This window comes from Antechinus flavipes, chromosome 4 (genome assembly GCF_016432865.1).
Source record: "Antechinus flavipes isolate AdamAnt ecotype Samford, QLD, Australia chromosome 4, AdamAnt_v2, whole genome shotgun sequence".
Classification (NCBI taxonomy): Eukaryota; Metazoa; Chordata; class Mammalia; order Dasyuromorphia; family Dasyuridae; genus Antechinus; species Antechinus flavipes.
This window is the reverse complement of record NC_067401.1, coordinates 176,745,399-176,767,131: the sequence shown is the minus strand read 5'-3', so window position 1 is coordinate 176,767,131 and position 21,733 is coordinate 176,745,399. Positions and strand designations below refer to the sequence as shown.

At 39.0% G+C, this 21,733-nt stretch overlaps 1 protein-coding gene and 1 pseudogene across 2 annotated transcripts in view; one reads left to right on the top strand and one right to left on the bottom strand.

The window, feature by feature from the left end:
• Positions 1 to 238: 238 nt before the first annotated feature.
• Positions 239 to 21,733, bottom strand: part of MAP2K4 (mitogen-activated protein kinase kinase 4) — a 273,432-nt gene continuing 251,937 nt past the window's right edge. For both annotated transcript variants that reach the window (XR_007953396.1, XR_007953397.1), the window contains 2 exons: positions 4,413 to 4,694; positions 239 to 1,107 (listed from right to left, as the gene is read on the bottom strand). The gene's annotated coding sequence lies outside the window, so the exon portion shown is untranslated. The remainder of the gene's footprint in view (positions 1,108 to 4,412; positions 4,695 to 21,733) is intronic.
• LOC127559219 (39S ribosomal protein L4, mitochondrial-like) lies at positions 17,967 to 18,486 on the top strand (annotated as a pseudogene).

The window sequence follows — 21,733 nt, the reverse complement described above, 5'->3', positions numbered from 1 at the left end:
AGCATATAAATCCAATCTATCATCCATTTTGGATATTTCACCTTATTTGCAGATCCTCCTCAATCAGCCAGTTGCAGTGGAAATTCATTTTTATGGGACTGAATGCAAATAACTTCCCAGCTCAACCACATAAAAAGGGGTAAAATGTCCCGTCCCGCGGGACTCAGTTATTCGGGGGGTCGAGGAGAACCCAGCCTGAAAGAGAAACGGGCGAGAAAGAAGAGGGAGACCAAGCAAGTTCTTGTCAAGGTCTCACTTTATTGTCCTTAGGATACAACTTATATAGCAAAAGCACGAGAAAGAGAAGTAGGGTTGGATCTGGGAAAGGAACATGGGCTATGACTGGTTCAGTGAACAGGAACATTATGTGGTTACAATTCTCAGGATCGTTTTGCCTGATTGCAATTCTCATAATCGTCCCAGGGCGTGATTCCTTTGCAATAGGGGGGAGAAAGGCACATGGGCTGGGGTCGTCAGCTTCCAACATCTCCCCCTTTTCTCTTTCAAAGGCAAAAGAAAAAAGAAAGAAAAAGAAAAAAAAAAAAGGCTTTTGTCAAGGGCTGGTGGAAGGCCTTTCTTAGGCTATGTGGCCTGTATCCATATCCAGTACCTAAATAACCAGGCCCTTGGGGCCAGGAAAAGGCAGGGCCCCTGTCTTAGGCTATGTGGGCAGCATCCATCCCAGCACCCCAGCAAAGACCCGCGGGGGCGTGCATCTGGAGAACGGACCCACAATAATCCCATCATTGGGTAACCCTGCAGCCGTAAGGTATGATGTTCCTAGGTCATGGGGCCACAATATTCCCATCATTGGCTCTTCCACAGCAATAGCCCAAAAAATTATGAATGAGTTTGTGTCTCCCTGAGACACCTCCACACCCTCGAATACCACAGGGACTCAATTTCGATGGCCATGATAGAAAATCGGAGGCCCTCAGGGGTGACAGTGGAGGATGGGGGATCCTCATGAGATCCATGAGTATCAAGACTGTGGTAATGGATTGCAATAGGTTTTTGCAGGGCCGAGTCGACCTGCATTGGAGGGATTCCAGACAGTGCTCCAGCAGAGGAAAATTCCAAAGGTGAGGAGGCTCATCTTGTATGTTCCTGAAAATAAGCACAATTAAAAGGTCTTCTCAGGGGATTCCCTGGGTGGGTTATGAAGTTTTATTAGACGCTCTGGGAGCCATCTGGCATTTTGTGCTTGTGAATCATAAATGCAGGCGTGTCCTTTGCCCCAGATGAGGACCGGGTCAGGACCCTGCCATCTCTTGGACAAGGGGTCTCTCCACATAGCCTGTGCATAAGTATTGGCTGTGGATGAATGCCAAAGGCGGTCAGTGGCAGATTTGCTGTCAATATCAAAAGTAAGAAAATTCAACACAAACATTGCATGATTTAAAAGAGTTTTAAAATTACTCACATTAGGGTATAACATTTCTTCCCCTGATTGTAATTTTGAGATCATATTTTTTAAAGTTTGATGAGCTTTTTCAATGATTCCTTGACCCTGGGGGTTATAAGGTATGCCAGTAATGTGTTTAATTTCCATCTGGGCACAGAACTGTTTAAAGGTGGAACTAGTATAGCCTGGGCCGTTGTCGGTTTTAAGAATCCTAGGTTTGGGGGCAACAGCTAAAGAGGCAAGATCATGACAGATCACATGTTTGGAAGCTTCCCCTGTCTGCAGAGAAGCAAAAATGAAGCCACTAAAGGTGTCTATAGAAACATGAATGTATTTTAATTTACCAAAAGGTGGATGGTGGGTGACATCCATTTGCCATAGGTCACCAGGGACTAACCCACGAGGTTTTATTCCCAGATGAGGCTCAGGCAAGAAGGTTAGACAGCCCTTGCACTGCTGCACGATCTAGCGCACTTGTTCGGGAGTGATAGAATATTTCAGCCTAAGAGTATGGGCATTAAGATGATGTAAGGCATGGGCCTGCTGTGCGGCAGCAAGCGGGGTGACTGAGAGGGCGGCGGCTATGAATTGGGTAGCTTGATCCACTTTGTCATTTCCCTCTGCTAGCGGCCCAGGGAGGCCAGAATGGGCACGAATGTGACTGACAAAAAAGGGTTCAGTGCGGGCAAGGATTAGGTGCTGAAGTTCTGCGAACAAGGGGGAGGCATTGGTCGAAGGGCGAATATACGGTACTGTTTCCAAGAGGGGGACAGAGTGTGCCACATAGGCACTGTCAGTGTATAAGTTGAAGGGTTCTGTTAACAATTCAAAAACTCTAATGATAGCAGCGAGCTCAACCAGCTGTGCGGAGGTAAAGTTTGTTTTGAAGCATGAGACTTGACCATCAATACTGAAAGCTGCAACGCCTGAGGCTGACCCATCAGTGAAAACTAGCAGGGCGCCTTTGATTGGAACAGATGTTGTTCCCTGTGGGAAGACAACAGGCGTTCTTTGCAAAAATTGAGTCAATTTATCAGAGGGGAAGTGGTTGTCAATAGTTCCCTGAAAAGAAATGGAGCTGGTGGCCCAATCATCATCATTTTGAACTAGCCATTGCACTTGGGAAGTTGTATAGGGGGAAACAATGTGATCGAGATCCCTACCAAAGAGTTTCAAAGCGGCCCCCCTACCAAGGCGGAGGAGGGTAGCAACCAAGTGAGGGTATGTGGGTAGAATTTTGGAGGGAGATGTGGGTAAATGGACCCAAAACAATGGTTTTTGCTGCCAGAACAAGCCTATGGGGGCAAAGGGAGTAGGGAATATGAGAAGCCAGAAGGGTTGATTAGGGGTATAATATCCTATGTGTTGTTCGCGGATGGTGCATTCTACCGTGATCAGGGCTTTTTGTGCCTCAGGGGTCAATGAGCGCGGGGAGAAGGGATCGGGTCTCCTCTTAAGATGTCAAAGAGAGGTTTTAATTCCCCATTGTGAGTTTTAGGTAAGGTCTGAGCCAATTGATATCGCCGAGAAGTTTCTGAAAACATTAAGAGTATGCAAACAGTCGGTTTGCAATTGAAGTTTCTGGGAAAGGACTATGTGGAGATTTTAAGTTAGCAGCGGGCCGCGGACTGGTAGTGATCAAAAAAATCTGCTTCCAAGTCAGGAATTGGCCTCGTGACAAGACTGCTTGAACTACACGAACCCATTCAGAGGGGAGCAGGTAGCCGCTGGGAGACATGGCCTCAAGGGCTGAAAGGGTAAAAGGAGCGTTAGGTCCGTAGGCGTTGACTTCGGCATTTAAGTCTTTTAAGGTTTTAAAATGAAGCTTACGGAACTCCCTTGGAGGGGCGCCTTGTGCAGTCTGGTAACTTTCCTCATTTTCATTTACATCTTCATTGTCATTCTCCTCTCCGCTATCTGAATCACCCTGAGAGTCTGTGCCCACAGCGGGCCCCTCAGCAGAGGATGAAGGGGAATCATCAGTGGGAGGAGCAGTGGATTTACTAGAGCGAGTCATTACAGGAAAGGCCAATTTCAGGTTCTTTGATTTGCTAATAGGGCCCTTTTTGTGAGGCAGCAAAGGAGTAGCAGCCGCTGGGCTGAAGGTGGGAGAAGGATGGTCTTTTTAAGTGAACTTTGCAAGGAAGAAAGTTCCGTAGAGAGCTGTACAAATTGCCATTGGAGGTCAAGGACCTCCCTAAGATCATTTACTTGAGTGGAGAGCTGCTTTTTGGCCTCAATAAGGGTGGTAGGGGGCGGGGCAGGAGCGGAGAGGGCAGGTGCGCAAGTCTGGACTGTATAGGGAGGGGGCCAGTTAGGGTTGTTGTAGCGGGCAGCCTCTTCCTCTAGCACGGCCGTGTCCCCAGGCTCAAGGGTATCATTATCGGGATTCTTAGTAAATATAGGGAAGTTCAGCGATTTGCCTGAGGGCGGGGCTTCTTGAGGTAGGGGGGAATAGAGGGGATCTTTTTGAACGGTAGGCATTTCAATGATTACAGAGGGGGCCTGGAGGGGTTCTTATCAGCTGGGGGGATGGAGGCTACAGATGCCGCTCAAGACAAAGGGCGGAGGCAACATTCCACAACTGACAAAAGCTGTTGTTTGGAAAGATCGTTATGTGCCGATTTTACAATATCACGAATCAAGTCCCAATAAGAGAAAACAGTCGCAGGGACTGCTTCAGAGCCTCCTTTTTGTAACTTGTCATTTAAATCTTTCCCAACCTTTTGCCATTTTCCGGGATGGATGTCTGACCCGTTCACAAGAAACCAAGGGCAGACATCGTCAACAAACAAAAAGAATTTGACTAAATCTTTCTTCTTAACTCTAACTCCTCTTTCCCTAAGGGAGGCTTTGAGGTCCTTTATAAAAGCCTGTTCTTTAGATAAAGAATTTAACTAAATCTTTCTTCTTAACTCTAACTCCTCTTTCCCTGAGGTCCTTTATAAAAGCCTGTTCTTTAGATAACTTATGGCCCATTTCTATGAGATGGACGAAATCAACTTACCGAGGACTGAAACTTCCGTGAGCAGCAAAAGAGGTCCTCACTTCGGGGGCCGGGAAGGGGGCTCAGCAGAGAGCCAGCCAAACCACCGTTAGGGAGAGTCGGCAATTTGTCCAGCTTTCTACCGAGTCACCCTCAGCAGCTGAAACTCAGGCATCAGGGGGTCGCGACGACTTCTCTAGGAGGGGGTCCGTCTGGCGAGGGTCCGTGCCTCGAGCCCCACGTTGGGCGCCACCTGTCCCGTCCCGCGGGACTCAGTTATTCGGGGGTTGAGGAGAACCCAGCCTGAAAGAGAAACGGGCGAGAAAGAAGAGGGAGACCAAGCAAGTTCTTGTCAAGGTCTCACTTTATTGTCCTTAGGATACAACTTATATAGCAAAAGCATGAGAAAGAGAAGTAGGGTTGGGTCTGGGAAAGGAACATAGGCTATGACTGGTTCAGTGAACAGGAACATTATGTGGTTACAATTCTCAGGATCATTTTTCCTGATTACAATTCTCATAATTGTTTGCCCCAGGGCGTGATTCCTTTGCAACAGGGGGGAGAAAGGCACCTGGGCTGGGGTCATCAGCTTCCAACAGTAAAGGCTGATGATACCTCTCTGGAAGCTCTATTAAATTAAATACAATTCTGTATAAGCTTCAGAGTACTTCCAAACGTATGGAACTAGCTTTAGAGCCTCTCAGCATTGGCTCCATCTTTCCTTCTCAGTAATCATTGCTTTAGTGCTTCTATTTGAGCTTCTCATATAATTACCCTAGTTCCTTGTTGAAAAGACCCATTAATATCCTGATTCCCTCAGAGCAGGGATGCATCTTCCTTGTGAAAAAGGGGTTTGTTTGTTTATCTTAACCACTGGTGGCAGTTCTTAGATCTTCTCCCTCACTTCAAATCTCACTTAGGCTATTTTACTACTCCAATTGTCAGCAGAAAGCATTGGAAATACAACCTCTGAAACTGAAACCATTGGATCACAGACCACACAATATATCCTTATCTATGCTTGGTCAGTCCTCTTGCTCATCAGGACCCATTTTCAGTGACAAGGCTGTCCCGTGATTTTTGCTGCACAGTTCCTAAAAGCTGAGTTCTTTGTTTCTAGATTCAAGTGGTCTTTAGATATCCATCAAGTTGGAGGGATCTTTATGTAACTAGGAAGATAAGTCAAGAAAGCTAAGACCCAGTAAAATCCAAGGGACAGCATTGTACCCTTTTAGGGAAAACTAATTCCTGTCATGGAATAATAAAGTTGAGGGTGGGGGTGGGGGAGTGATAAAATTCATTCTTTAAAAGATGTGGGTTTTGTAGTTTTTAATATTTTCTTAAGTGTCATTTTGGGGTAGTAATATCTATAATATTTTTCTCTAAAATGTAATGTTCTCTTGTTGGGGTTTTCTTGTGGTCTCTGGTGGCAGCCTTCATTTCAGTTCAGTAATCATCCCAAATGCACCCCAGGTGTTAAAGTCCAAATCTTTTATTGTCTCTTTCAAAGTCTTGTCTCCTTCACTTGGGGCTTGGCTAGTTTTTTTGGAGGCCTTCCAGATCTTGGTTTCAGTGGAGAAGCAAAGGAGGACTGCTTGCCACCACTTCTCTGGTCTTCCTTTGTTCGCCTTCTGGCTGAGTTTGTCTGAGCTTATATCCTCTCTCATCATAGGTGTGAATCTTGTGGAACTATAGAAAGTACACAGGTACTGAACTAGAGAACTGTTAAGCACCATGCTAAATTAGATAACTATTGTCTCTATCAATTCCATTGACTTAGCACTTTGTTTCAAGTTCTAGCTCATAACAAATATCATCTATATTTTCCCCCATTATTTTAGTTTTTTTTTTTCCCTTTCATATCTTGCAAGACTATGTCACCTCTAGTATGGATTTCATCTGTGTACTTGGTCCAGTTACTTTACCCAAATTTGTCTTAAGTACCATTTCAACTTCTTTGTATAGGGCTCCAGGGCCTGAGGTGATAAAGTCCAAATATCGTGGTTCCTTTGCCATGATGATGAAAATTACTCATTATAGAAATAATGACAATTTGTTCTGTTTTTCATCTATTTGTCTTCCTCTTGCCAGTTTCATCTATTAAAGTTTTTTGGATGCTGTGGCTCATTGGATTTCATGCCAAGCTTTCTTTAGACTTGTTTTTGCTTTTACTGATTTTCCTGTTTTATAAAGCAATACTGATACTTCCATCATCCTTCAGAGTTTTACAAATGAATTTGTATTCTAAACCAGTGTTGTTCTTGTTTGCAATTTCTTGACTTTGGCAAGGAAATCAAGTTTTTTTGTTTGGTTTTGTTTTGTTTTGGGGCTAACATGATTTCTAGGTTTTTTTTGGTGTTCTCCTTGAATTGATTTTCACAGGAAATACTCAACCTTATTTTTTGTGATATTGTACAGTGCTTATATTGATTGCTCAGTGTTTTCTGACACTTCTAGACAAGTACATTCATGATATATAGTTATCAACCTTCTGAGTAGTCTAAATATAATAGTCTGTGTAAAATAAACTTTCATAAAATTAAAAAATTATTAATAAAGTTAAAAGGATGAAGAATGCTTATTATCCAAACTATGACACATAGTTTTATGAGCAACCTTTGTAACTAGTCCAAGAAGAGGAGTGAGCTAGATTATCATTGAGAATTTATATAATGTTTTTAATGACCTTAAAATTTCTTCCTGAAGCAAAGGTCCATCATTTTAATAAAATAGTCTTCCAGTAATGATATGTGGTTATAAATCGGGAAAACCACAATCGATTAAGAATTACATTTCAAAACCATCCATACCACCACCATCTTTGCTTTGTTTCATAGATGCCATTGTTAAAGGAACTAAATTTGAGGTTTCCAAAGAGATCCAAAGAGAACTGCTTTCCAAAAAAAAAGAACTGGGACTAGTGGAAAAGCAAGATTGCCACCAACTACTAAGTGAAATACTGCTAGTAAGTTGTTTCTCATGAATAGAATTGTTTTCCTCCTTTACTCTCTAGCTTCATTGGCTTTCTTAAAGTTGTAGCTAAAAATCTCACTCTCACAATAAACCTTTCCCAATCTTTCATCATGATTTGACTTTGTTATGAGATTACCCTAAATTTATCCTGTATGTTTTGTTTGTAATTATTTTCATGTGAAGATAGGGTCTGTTTTTGTCTGTCTTTGTATACCAAACTTTTTGCACAGTGCCTGCAACATAACAGGTCTTTAAATGTTTTTTGATTTAATTTAGCTTTTAAAATGGGAGAACTGAACTACTTAAACTCTAAGGTCCAATTGCCTCTTTCAATGTTGAAACCTGGGATCCTTATAAAGATTTGAAGCAGGAAAATAATATGATTAGATCTTGAGAAGACAAAGATATTAGAGTTAAAAGATCACTGAAGGAATTAAAAAACGTAGGTTCAAATCCCAACTCTGCTACTACTTACTACCTGTATGATCTTGGACAAGTTATTTAATTTTTGTTGACCCAATGGTGTGATAGGTGCACTGTTCCCCTGATATAACTTCTTTCCTTGCACTTGCAACATAAAGAAAATTTACCTAAGACAGAGGTAAAATGGGGACAAGTTGACCTCAACTTCCTTCTCACAGCTTTTTCCTTTGCGCTCCCACTCCCACCCTACACCAACATAGGGTAGGCCCAGAACAAAGCGGTATCTGAGATCTTACTGGCCCAGGCTTCTCTCCCATAGTTTCTTAGTTGCCTAGGGAAATAAACAGCCTTAAATGAGAGAAGGTCTTTTATTTCAGTGGACTTTCCATTATAATCTCACCCTAAATTGGGGTCTCCAAAAACTCTCACCTTTATTTATCTAATCAAAAAGCCAAGTTATGATGTCAAACCCCCAAGGTTATATTTCCCCTATAAAACATCTGCCCATGGTGTAAATCTTTGCTAAGCCCCTTTTAGGATTAGCCTTCCATGGCATCCCAACAGAAGGTTGGCCCAATTTCCTCATGGTGTCTTTCCCCTTGTTACAGTTAACTCTTTTACTCATTAACTCCTTCCCCCACTAACCCTCTTTTAAGATTAGTTTGCTAAATTTCTCTATGGATTTAGCTTACCAGCCAATGATGTACTCCCACTTCTTGGCATCTTCCCTTTAAATAGTTTCTTCCTTCTGATTAATAATGTTTCACTAGGGAACTTGTCTTTCCCCTTGGTAATTATTAAAAATCACTAATTCTGTGTGCTATTCATATAATAAATAGCAAAACTTTGTAACCTGTGATAGATGTCTTGTCATGGTTGCTCCATGTAATGAACTTTTATAATATTCTTTTTACAATCAATTGCTCTCCTAAATCTATTTCTATTTACCCATGTCACATAGATAAAAATGTAACAGTTTTGGAATTTGAATCCAAGTTATTGAGTCCAAATTCAGCATTCTTTCCATTGCATCACACTACATGGGCAGTCCTTTTACTAATTCATATTGCAACCCCCACCTTACCTTCTTACTTTGAGTGATTCCCATCCATGCTGTTGGATAAACACTTTGTAGAACATCCTAACCCAATGCTTTGAAAGCAATAATCTTTCAATACTTAACAGAAAACAGCACCTCTCATTTTTATTACAAAATAACATTCTCTCTGCACTCATCCATGTGACCATCACAGGAAGTATTTTCAAACAAAAATAATTGTGGAAAATTATTGTGTGAAAAAAATTCAATATGTTGATGTTATTTAGTTATTTTAAAAAATTAACAAACCTCTGCTGAAACAACATGATTCTAATGTTGTAATAAATTTCTCTTTCTGATTTCTTTATTATTGCTTTGGTACTTACAGACAATAAATTTGTAATCCAGAAACATTTTTGAATGATTTCTTAGAGTCTACAATGCTTCTTTGACTTTCAATCAAATTAATAATTAGGCATCCAATTGGTATAGCACATAAGACACTAGATCTGGATTCAGAAAGATCTGCATTCAAATCCAGTCTCAGATATTAATTAGTTACGAAATCATAGGCAAGTCACTTGGCCTCTGTCTAACTTATTTATTGCATTTATAAAATGAAAGTAATAATGACACCTATCTCCTGAGTTTACTGTAAGGATAAAAATGAGATATTTATAAAATCTCCGAATTGACAATTACTTCTAGACATTATTGATTGTTAAGAACCATGCCTACGTGAAGGGTCAAATCAATTCTCCTAGAGTCTCCACAACTGTGAATCACAACATCTGGAGGAGTTGCAAGGTAGCCTTTGCTGACGCAGATGTTCCTTGTGGATGGGGAATGAAATAAATTGGAGAGAAGAAGAGAAAGGTCAGACAATTCAACTGCTTCTCAGTCTCCTTGTATTATCATCCTCTTACATGAAGAGACCATTCTATAGGTTTAAGTTAGACTTCAAGCAGCCACTGGCAGGTGGCTCTTGTATCACAACAATTGATAACTTATTTTTATTTTTATTTTTAAGGAGATTGTTTATAGAGGAGAAGAAAATTTTGTGTTTCTCTACAAAGTAGATATGAACAACATGTCCAGATGAAGCAAAAGAAAAAAAAAAGATTTAGACACCCTCATATTTTGCCACACGTTGTTTGTTGAATACTATTTATTTTAATTAAAATAACAAAATTAAATCTATTTAATTTTAATTCAACAAAATGCTAATTTTGTTAATTGGGGATTTTAGACTTCCCTGAGTCAAACCAAGTCTTTTAATTACCATGGATAGTTTGTATGACTATATCCAGCCTGCACATGAGGAAAAGGGGGCTTTTTTAAAAAATTAAATTAAATTTAATTTTATAATAACTTTTTATTGACAGAACCTATGCCAGGGTAATTTTTTTTTTATAATATTATCCCTTGCACTCACTTCTGTTCCGATTTTTCCCCTCCCGCCCTCCACCCCCTCCCCTAGATGGAAAGCAGGCCTATATATGTTAAATATATTGCGGTATATCCTTAGATACAATATATGTTTGGAGAACCAAACAGTTCTCTTGTTGCACAGGGAGAATTGGATTCAGAAGGTAAAAATAACCTGGGAAGAAACACAAAAATGCAAATAGTTTATATTCATTTCCCAGTGTTCTTTTTTTAGGTATAGCTGCTTCTGTCCATCATTTATCAATTGAAACGGAATTAGGTCTCTTTGTCAAAGAAATCCATTTTCATCAAAATACATTCTCATACAATACCGTTGTTGAAGTGTATAATGATCTCCTGGTTCTGCTCATTTCACTTAGCATCATTCGTGTAAGTCTCTCCAACCCTCTCTGTATTCATCCTGCTGGTTATTTCTTACAGAACAATAATGTTCCATAACATTCATATACCACAATTTACACAGCCATTCTTCAATTGATGGGCTTCCATTCAATTTCCAGTTTCTAGCCACTACAAACAGGGCTGCCACAAACATTTTGGCACATACAGGTCCCTTTCCCTTCTTTAGTATTTCTTTGGGATATAAGCCCAGAAGTAACACTGCTGGATCAAAGGGTATGCACAGTTTGATAACTTTTTGGGCATAATTCCAGATTGCTCTCCAGAATGGTTGGGTTCGTTCACAACTCCACCAACAATGCATCAGTGTCCCAGTTTTCCTGCATCCCCTCTAACATTCATCATTATTTTTTCCTGTCATCTTAGCCAATCTGACACGTGTGTAGTGGTATCTCAGAGTTGTCTTAATTTGCATTTCTCTGATCAATAGTGATTTGGAACACTCTTTCATAGGAGTAGAAATAGTTTCAATTTCATCATCTGAAAATTGTCTGTTCATATCCTTTGACCATTTATCAATTGGAGAATGGCTTGGTTTCTTGTAAATTAGGGTCAGTTCTCTATATATTTTGGAAATGAGGCCTTTATCAGAACCTTTAATTGTAAAGATGTTTTCCCAGTTTGTTGCTTCCCTTCTAATCTTGTTTGCATTCGTTCTGTTTGTATAAAGGCTTTTTAATTTGATATAATCAAAATTTTCTATTTTGTGATCAATAATGGTCTCGAGTTCATCTTTGGTCGCAAATTTCTTTCTCCTCCACAAGTCTGAGAGATAAACTATCCTATGTTCCTCTAATTTATTTATAATCTCGTTCTTTATGCCTAGATCATGGACCCATTTTGATCTTATCTTGGTATACAGTGTTAAGTGTGGGTTCATGCCTAATTTCTGCCATACTAATTTCCAGTTATCCCAGCAGTTTTTATCAAATAATGAATTCTTATCTTAAAAGTTAGGATCTTTGGGTTTGTCAAACACTAGATTGCTATAGTTGATTATTCTGTCTTGTGAACCTAACCTTTTCCACTTATCAACTGATCTATTTCTTAGTTGAATACCAAATGGTTTTGGTGACTGCTACTTTATAATATAATTTTAGATCAGGTACAGCTAGGCCATCTTCATTTGATTTTTTTTCATTAATTCCCTTGAGATTCTCGACTTTTTATTGTTCCATATGAATTTTGTTGTTATTTTTTCTAGATCATTAAAATATTTTCTTGGAAGTCTGATTGGTATAGCACTAAATAAATAGATTAGTTTAGGGAGTATTGTCATCTTTATTATATTCGCTCAGCCTATCCAAGAGCACTTAATATTTTTCCAATTATTTAATTCTGACTTTATTTGTGTGGAAAGTTTCTTGTAATTTTGCTCAATAATTCCTGACTTTCCTTTGGTAGATAGATTCCCAAATATTTCATGTTGTCAACAGTTATTTTGAATGGAATTTCTCTTTGTATCTCTTGCTGTTGGATTTTGTTGGTGGTGTATAAAAATGCTGAGGATTTATGGGTATTTATTTTGTATCCTGCTACTTTGCTAAAGTTATGAATTATTTCTAATAGCTTTTTAGTAGAATCTCTGGAGTTCTCTAGGTATACCATCATATCATCTGCAAAGGGTGATAGTTTGGTTTCCTCATTGCCTACTCTAATTCCTTTAATCTCTTTCTCGACTCTTATTGCAGAGGCTAGTGTTTCTAATACAATAGTGAATAATAATGGTGATAGTGGGCAACCTTGCTTCACTCCAGATCTTACTGGGAAAGGTTCCAGTTTTTCCCCATTGCATATGATGCTTACTGAAGGTTTTAAATATATGCTCCTAACTATTTTAAGGAAAAGTCCATTTATTCCTATGCTCTCAAGTGTTTTTATTAGGAATGGATGTTGGATTTTATCAAATGCTTTTTCTGCATCTATTGAGATGATCATATGGTTTTTGTTTGGTTGGTTATTGATATAGTCGATTATGCTAATAGTTTTCCTAATATTGAACCAGCCCTGAATTCCTGGTATAAATCCTACTTGGTCATAGTGTATTATTCTGGGGATGATTTTCTGTAATCTTTTTGCTAATATTTTATTTAAGATTTTAGCATCAATATTCATTAGGGAGATTGGTCTATAATTTTCTTTCTTTGTTTTCAACCTACCTGGTTCAGGTATCAGTACCATGTCTGTGTCATAAAAGGAGTTTGGTAGGACTTTTTCAATCCCTATTTTTTCAAATAGTTTATATAGCATTGGAGTTAATTGTTCTTTAAATGTTTGGTAGAATTCACATGTAAATCCATTTGGTCCTGGGGATTTTTTCTTAGGGAGTTGATTTCTATTTCTTTATTATATTTGCTCAGCCTATCCAAGAGCACTTAATATTTTTCCAATTATTTAAGTCTGACTTTATTTGTGTGGAAAGTTTTTTGTAATTTTGCTCATATAATTCCTGACTTTCCTTTGGTAGATAGATTCCCAAATATTTTATGCTGTCAACAGTTATGTTGAATGGAATTTCTCTTTGTATCTCTTGCTGTTGGATTTTGTTGGTGATGTATAAAAATGCTGAGGATTTATGGGGATTTATTTTGTATCCTGCTACTTTGCTAAAGTTATGAATTATTTCTAATAGCTTTTTAGTACAATCTCTGGGGTTCTCTAGGTTATACCATCAAGGGAGTTTGTTCTATTTCTTTTTCTGAGATGGGAGTGTTTAGAATATTTACTTCTTCCTCTGTTAGTTTAGGCAAGCTATATTTTTGGAGGTATTCTTCTATTTCATTTAAGTTGTTGAATTTATTGGCGTAAAGTTGGGCAAAGTAACTCCTAATTATTGCTCTGATTTCCTCTTCATTAGTGGTGAGTTCTCCCTTTTCATTTTTAAGACTAACAATTTGATTTTCCTCTTTCCTTTTTTTAATCAGATTTACTAAGGGTTTGTCTATTTTGTTGGTTTTTTCATAGAACCAACTCTTAGTTTTATTAATTAATTCAATAGTTTTTTTACTTTCCATTTTATTGATCTCTCCTTTTATTTTTAGAATTTCAAATTTAGTGTTTGACTGGGGGTTTTTAATTTGTTCCTTTTCTAGCATTTTTAATTGCAAGCCCAATTCATTGACCTTCTCTTTCTCTATTTTATGCAAATAGGCCTTTAGAGATATGAAATTTCCCCTTATTACCACTTTGGCTGCATCCCATACATTTTGGTATGATGTCTCATTATTATCGTTTTCTTGGGTGAAGTTATTAATTATGTCTATGATTTGCTGTTTTACCCAATCATTCTTTAGTATGAGATTATTTAGTTTCCAATTATTTTTTGGTCTGCTTTCCCTTGGCTTTTTGTTGAATGTAATTTTCATTGTATCATGGTCTGAAAAGGATGCATTTACTATTTCTGCCTTACTGCATTTGAGTTTGAGGTTTTTATGTCCTAATGTATGGTCAGTTTTTGTATAGGTTCCATGAACTGCTGAAAAGAAAGTGTACTCCTTTCTGTCTCTGTTACATTTTCTCCAGAGCTCTATCATATCTAATTTTCATAGTATTCCATTTACTTTTTTGATTTCTCTCTTATTTTGTGGTTTGATTTATCTAATTCTGAGAGTGCAAAGTTGAAATCTCCCACTATTATAGTTTTGCTGTCTATTTCTTCTTGCAGCTCTCTTACTTTCTCTTTTAAGAATTTAGATGCTACACCACTTGGTGCATATATGTTTAAAAGTGATATTGCTTCATTATCCATGCTACCCTTTAGCAAGATATAATTCCCTTCCTTATCTCTTTTAATTAGATCAATTTTTGCTTTAGCTTGATCTGAGATCAGGATGGCTACCCCTGCTTTTTTGACTTCACCTGAAGCATAGTAGATTTTGCTCCAACCTTTTACCTTTAACCTGCATGTATCTCCCTGCTTCAGGTGTGTTTCCTGTAAACAACATATTGTAGGATTCTGGCTTTTAATCCATTGTGCTAACTGCTTCTTCTTTATGGGGGAGTTTACCCCGTTCACATTTATGGTTAAAATGACCAATTCTGTATTACTTGCCATCTTGTTAACCCCGGTTTATGCTTTTCTCCCTTCTTACCCCCTTACCCCCCTTCCCAGTATTAAGTTTGTGAGCACCACTCACAGCCCTCCCCCTATCTTACCCCTTTCCCTCACAGTTTCCATATTCCCTTCCGCTTAGCTTATTCCTTCCCTTCTCACTTTTCAATGAGGTGGGAGAAGTTTCACCATAAATTGAATATGTCTAAATTTTCTCTTAAAGCCAATTCTGAAGGCAGTAAGATACCCACTATATTCATCCCCCTCCATTCTTTCTCTCAGATATAATAGGTTTCCTTTGCCCCCACTTTACCCTTTTCCTGGTACAATGTCCTTTCCACATCTAGTTTCTAGAACAAGGTGTATATGTATTCTTTATACATCTTTATAGCCGAAATATAATCCCCAAGATTTATATTTACCTTTTTAGGTTTCTCTTGAGTTCTATATTTGTTGATCAAACTTTTTGTTAGTTCTGGTTTTTTCATCAAAAATAGGTGAAATTCACTTATTTCCTTGAATGTCCATCTTCTTCCCTGGAAAAAGATGCTCATTCTCGCAGGGTAAGTTATTTTTGGTTGCATACCAAGTTCCTTAGCCTTTCGGAATATCATATTCCAGGCCCTTCGATCCTTTAATGTGGATGCTGCTAGTCCTGGGTGATCCTTATTGTGACTCCTCGATATTTGAATTGGGTTTTTCTAGCTGCTTGCAGTATTTTTTCCTTCATCTGAGGGTTCTGGCATTTGGCCACTATATTTCTTAGTGTTTTGATTTTAGGATCCCTTTCAGTAGGGGATCGATGAATTCTTTCAATGTCTATTTTACCCTCTGTTTCTATGACTTCTGGGCAGTTCTCTTTGATAATTTCCTGGAAAATAGTGTCCAGGCTCTTTGTTTCATCATACTTTTCTGGGAGTCCAATAATTCTCAGATTGTCTCTCCTGGATCTATTTTCCAGGTCTGTTGTTTTCCCCAGAAGGTATTTCACATTCTTTTCCATTGTTTGATTTTTTTGGATTTGCTTGACTGATTCTTCTTGTCTCCTCGAGTCATTCAATTCCATTTGTTCAAATCTGATTTTCAATGAAGTATTTTCTTCACTCACTTTTAAAAAATCTTTTTCTAATTGTCCAATTGAGTTCTTTTGTTCTATGGAATTTTTTTCCATTTCACCAATTTTGTTTTTTAGAGAGCTATTTTCTGTTTCCAGTTCATTAATCCTATTTTTCAAGGATTTTATTTCTTTAACCACTCTGTCTTTAAATGAGTGGGATGACTTCTCCAGACTCTCTTGCCAAGCCTCCCTCTCCTTTTCCCATTTTTCTTCTAGCTCCCTTGTGAGAGCCTTTTTAATTTCTTCTATGAGATTCATCTGTGCTGAGGAACAGATGATCTCCTCTTTTGGGGATTCATCTGGAGACTGTTTTTAGTCTCCTCAGGGTTTAGAGTCTGCTCTCTATCCAAATAGAAGCTGTCAGTGGTTAAAGTCCTTTTCAATTTTTTGCTCATTCTGTCAGAGAAGAATCAAAGACAGACTAGCCAAAAAAAAAAAAGAAAGAAAGAAAGAAAGAAAGAAAGAAAAAACCCTAAATGGAGTCTGCTTTTTTGGGGGGAGGGGCTGGGTAGCTTCCTCTACAGACTGTGAGGGCATCAGCGAGGCACTAGCAGGACTATGCTGCGCCTGCGCTCTGAGACTCCGAGAGCGTGCTGTGGGGGAGGGGTGGCCAGGTCCTGAGAGACTCCAGCTGTTTGGGGTTGTATTCTTTACCTCTCCACACACCCGGTGTTTTTAGCTTCTCTGCTGGGCTACTGACTTGCTGCCAGAGCAAATTATCCAATCCTGTAGCAAAGCTCCCCTCACAGAGATGGTGGAGATTACACCCCACCTACTCCCATCTGCTCAGCTGTGAGCTGCTCCCGTGTTCTCGCTGCTGCCGCCTGCCCTCAGCCTGTGCCCAATCTAAAACCTTCCCCATCCTCGAGCAAAAACAGACTTTTCCTGGCGAATTTCAAGGATATCTTCCCTTGGTAACTATTTGTGGAGTTTTTTTTCAGTCAAGCATTAATTCAGAGACTTGTAATAAAATGAATTCTGAGAGAAAACGCGGAGCTTACACAGCTGTGTGCCTCCTCTTCACCATCTTGGCCGGAAGTCTGTCTCAAAAATGGGCTTTTTAAAGAACTAATGATTTATTGATATTCTTCTGACAGCATATGTAAATTTTCAGTTATAAGCAGATCAGTGGATAGCATTGTGAGGAGTATGAGAAGTTAGGTTTTCACAGATATTGTCAAAATAGGATGAAGGGAGGAGTGAAATGTCTTGCTAAGGTATCTCTAACCGACCACTTTGTGAGTCAAGAAATTGGCTAAAAAACAAAGTTCCTGACAAAGGGACCCAAGCATAAACCAGCCCAAACTGACCAGTGTCAATGACAAGGCACAAATCTTTTGATATATAGAATAGGCGAATAAAGAGGATTGTAAATCTGACCAGCTGAAACTGACTAAATTTGACCAACTAACTCAATCTGAGTAACTAACTCAGATTATAAACCTGATCAATCTGAAAGTCAGGGTAAACTATGAACTAATGGTATAAAATAAAGCTTGCTTCTGCTTCTGCATTTGCTATATGTCTCACTCATTAATGCACCTGCTTCTCATGAGAATCGTCTAATTATTCTCTCCCTTAGTTGTAACACTACCAAGCTTGCAACTGGGGAAGCAGTGGGCAATGGCAGTTCATCCCAGGCTTGTTCCCCAACCCTGCTGAATTCCATAGGGTCTTTTGTTAACAGAGTGCTAGTCTCAGACTTAGAAAGACAATCTGAATCTTGTCATAGACATACTTTGTTTGAACTCTGAACAAGTCAAATAACTGCTGTAGATTTTAGCTTCTCTATCCATAGCTAATTCTCAGATTTCTTATGAGCATTAATGAGATACTATATATAAAGCATTGTAGATATCTGAAAAAATGGTATATAGATGCTCTTAGAATTATGAAAGAGAGTTCTGGGTGTTGGAGCAGGCTGCTGCTATGCTTCTGACCCAGCTTGAAGCCTTGGGATGCTGGTTGGGGTCTAATCCCTCAAAAGCCTGGAGCATACATTGACTACAGGATCTCCATTTCCCACCAGCATCCCCTTACTCTGCCCTGAGAGTTCCTAGTTCCCATGCACTAGATGCCAAGTAAGCCTGGGTAGAATTCCTTTGTGACTGTGAATAAATAAATTTGGGCCTGGCTGACATGAACCCCAATGTATTCTCTGTGGTACCCCAGCTGGATATTCTACATGAGACTGCCATGTGGCAGAAGAACTTCAAAAGAACTAGTTATGTCAAAATAAGGATATGGACAGATATGAGAGGCAGTAGGAGGAAGCCCTGGTAGCAGAAAGTTTCAGGCCGGGACAGCCTGGGAGTATCCATTCCCAAATTTGGCAAGAAGGTAATATTGCCTGTGGTCCACAGAGTCTTCTACTAGCTACTACTATATCTTATCTATGAAGGTTTGAATGTTTGCCTTCAAGGTTGCCCTTACAGTCAAGCTGATGCAGGATAATCTTCATATGGTAGATTTCTTGGAGCTGCCAGTGTCAGACCCAAGATATTTGTTAGACCTGGTTCGGCACCAGTGTTAGAGAGACTCTGTCATCCTTGTTGATGTAGATTAGGAGACACCTCAGAATGTTATTTCTGCTGTATCCAACCTGAAGAGCATCAATCTGGTACTGATGGGATACAGCTTCTAGGGGATATGTGGCAGTAACCCTTAGACCACAGGGCTTTGGCAGTGCCCAGTTCCACAAACAATGCTGACTATAGTGAGGTGCATATCAAACCACTCTTCAACTCCACCTCTAAGATCACTTCTCAATTCTACCCTTGTCATAAAATTAGCATATCAATGACATGAAGCATCTGATCTCTCTAACTTTTTACTATAAATTTATCTTTTTATCCCTACTTCTTTGCTAAATTCTTTGGAACTTAGCCTGCTTCAATTGGTATTAAAATTAAAATAAACTTTGTCTCTTGACTTGGAGATGGATTCAAGCCTACAATTTCTTTTGAGACATCAATCTGTGATTTCAACCTATTGGGATCTCCTTTCTGAACCTCAAAATTTGGTGGTCCATACAGGGAAAGTCTGGTCTCCCATGGCTTTATCCCCTCCTTGAAAAGGTAAGCTTCCCATTTTTTTCCTCTCTCAAGCCTACTACAAGCAACTAGGAGAAGACTTGTCTGGGCCATCTTAAGCTCCATGCTCAGAAGTTTCCCTTAACTGGGGATGCCCAGACTTGGAAATTCTTACAATTTTCAGCAAAGAAGCTAAGAACTTTGTGACCTTTCCACCTTCTCTGGGCTACCAGAGGATATGAGGTGCTAGAGGAGATGGCTTTTGGCAAAGAAATTTTATGGCTCCTAGCAAAGATGGAACAATCCTCTTTCATCATTTTTGTCTCTATCATGTCTGTTCTGCGGATTAGATTTTGTTACCTGGAAAGATTTAAAACACAACCAGCAAGAAAAAACTTCTATGTTGTAGTTAGAATGCTAGGAAAGATTTTTTAACATCCTTGACTCCCACCTTAAAAAAGGAAAAGGCCAAATTTTTCTGGCCAGGCTGGGGCCTACAGAAATAAAGTTAGCTAGTTAAAATTATAGAATTGCTAAAATAACATTTTAGCAGATTCTCAAAGTTTTGAGAGCAATGATTAAGAAGTCTGGCAATTAGTCATTTGCTTGACCCTTCTGAAAGAAAAGAAAAAGAGAAAAAACACACTAGGTAAATAGCAGCTTTTTGCTAATCTTTCCTTACCTTATCTGGAGTGCCCTTCTCCTTTGGGAAAGTACCCCAGAAGGTATTAAGGGACTCTTTCCATAAGCCCAATCACTCAGCATGCTCAACTCCCCAGAATCCTGCCTCTCAGTTATGGGATTTGCTAACAAGATCAATATAGCCCAAATCTGTTTGCTAATTCCTCATCTCAGATCAGATTTTTTAAAAAGAATGCTAAAGAACTGTAGGGAAACTCAAATTCTGCCTTGCTTGTAGAAATAGGGGAAGCAGCAATAGCCATGGGGACACCATACTACTTTCTCCAAACATTTCCCCAATCTAGCTTGGGGGAATGGGGATGAAGTGAGGGACAAGCCCCATGGTCATTATTCCCTGAATCCTGACACCTGAAAATACTATCAAAGGAGATTCTGGCACCAGTCACTTCAGCCTTCAGAAGTGACTGAGAAGAATCCGAGTGCCCCTTGCAGCACCCAAGATGGCAGTGTGAGGTGAGAGAGCTAGTCAGCCTCTGCATTTGGTAAACCCACCATTGTTTCAATTGCAGAAATGTATTAGCTATGTAATTTATGGCAAATTATTTTATGTCTGCCCAGTTTTCTGATTTGTAAAAAGAAATAGTGATTGTTGTTGTGAAGATCCTATGATTGCAAAAGTACTTAGCATAAAACAAATGCTATATGAATGTTAACTGCTTTACTGGATATAACTGCTTCATATTTGATAACTTTATGGATTTTTAGATGTGACCAATATACAATGTCCATATTGAGATAATTGTTATGGGCCAGAACTCTCCTACTTAAAACAAGGATTCTTATAAGGTGTTAAGTCAGTGGAATTGATAAAGACAATAGCTGTCTAGTTCAACATGGTGCTTAATAGTTCTCCAAGTTCAGTATGACTGATTTAATCTTACAACAAATTATGGTTTCCTACTGACATAATGATTGATATGTATTCAGTGTAGAGCATATAAGCTGGGACTCAGACTCAGAGCCAGATTCATTCACTTCATCTCACACCACCGTGGCTGGCCTGGCCTGCTGCACTTCCCCCATTGAGACTAAGGCCTGTAAGAGCCAGAGACAGACTCAGAAGGGTTTGGAGACAGAGCCAGAGAAGATAAGCAGACTGGAGGCTGAAGCACAAGCCCGCAAATGCAGACAGATTCATTCACTCCATCTCACACCAGCATAATGGCAGGCTGTCCTTCTTAGCTTCTCCACTGAAACCAAGACTTTCATAAACATTAAGGCCTCTAAGAAAGCTAGCCAGGGCCCCAGGTAAGGGGATTGTGAAGGAGATAATAAAGGATTTGGAGTTTAACACCTGGCTATTCATGTGGTGATTAATTCAACTAAAAAGAAGGCTGCCCCCCCCCCTCCAGAAAACCAAACAAGAACACTACAGATAATGATTTCTGTGTGTGTGTGTGAAGTAATTTGGAAGCAAATTCCCCCAGGACTAGGATAGTACATAGAGGAAAGAGAGTCCTCTTTTTTTCATCTTCCCTCCTCTGACTGCAGCAGGAAGACATGGACAAAGAGGTGAAAGGGTAGAGAAAGAAAATATATTTAGTTCAGTGAAATTTATTTGAGATAGGATAGTAAACGCAGTTTTAAAGGAGCTCTAATCAAAGCCCACTAAAGAGATGTGTAAATTGTGATCTATTTACACTGATTGTACAGTGTTAACAAAAGATTTAAGAGTTTGGGAACTTTAGGAAAACAGAAAAGCAGTTTAATGTTATTTTAAAAACTCTAGCAATAAATAGCCTGCTTTTGAGTTATTGAGAGTCAATCTCCTGAGGGCTCTGTCAGCAAAAAAAAATTGGCGCTTTAACCCTTTCCTGGCTCACAAAAGAGAAATGGTTTGTGTGAATTGGAAAATAATCAAATGGCAATTCAGTTTATCTAGAACATTTAATTAGAATTTAGGGAATCTCATAAACTAAAGTTAAGTGAACTTTAAAATCTGTTCTATCTCAATTTTAAGAATTATCTTGTTTTCTCCTTAAAACAAAAAGGAAACTTATTTAAGGAAATAGAAATCCTCCCTAAGAACTTCCAAAGCTGGAACAGTTTAGAGACAGAATAAACTGAACAACTAAAAAAAAGATAGAAAGTTTTTTTAGTTTTGCTAATATCGTTTTATGATGCTTTGTAAATGTAATCTAAGGAATTAAGTATGTT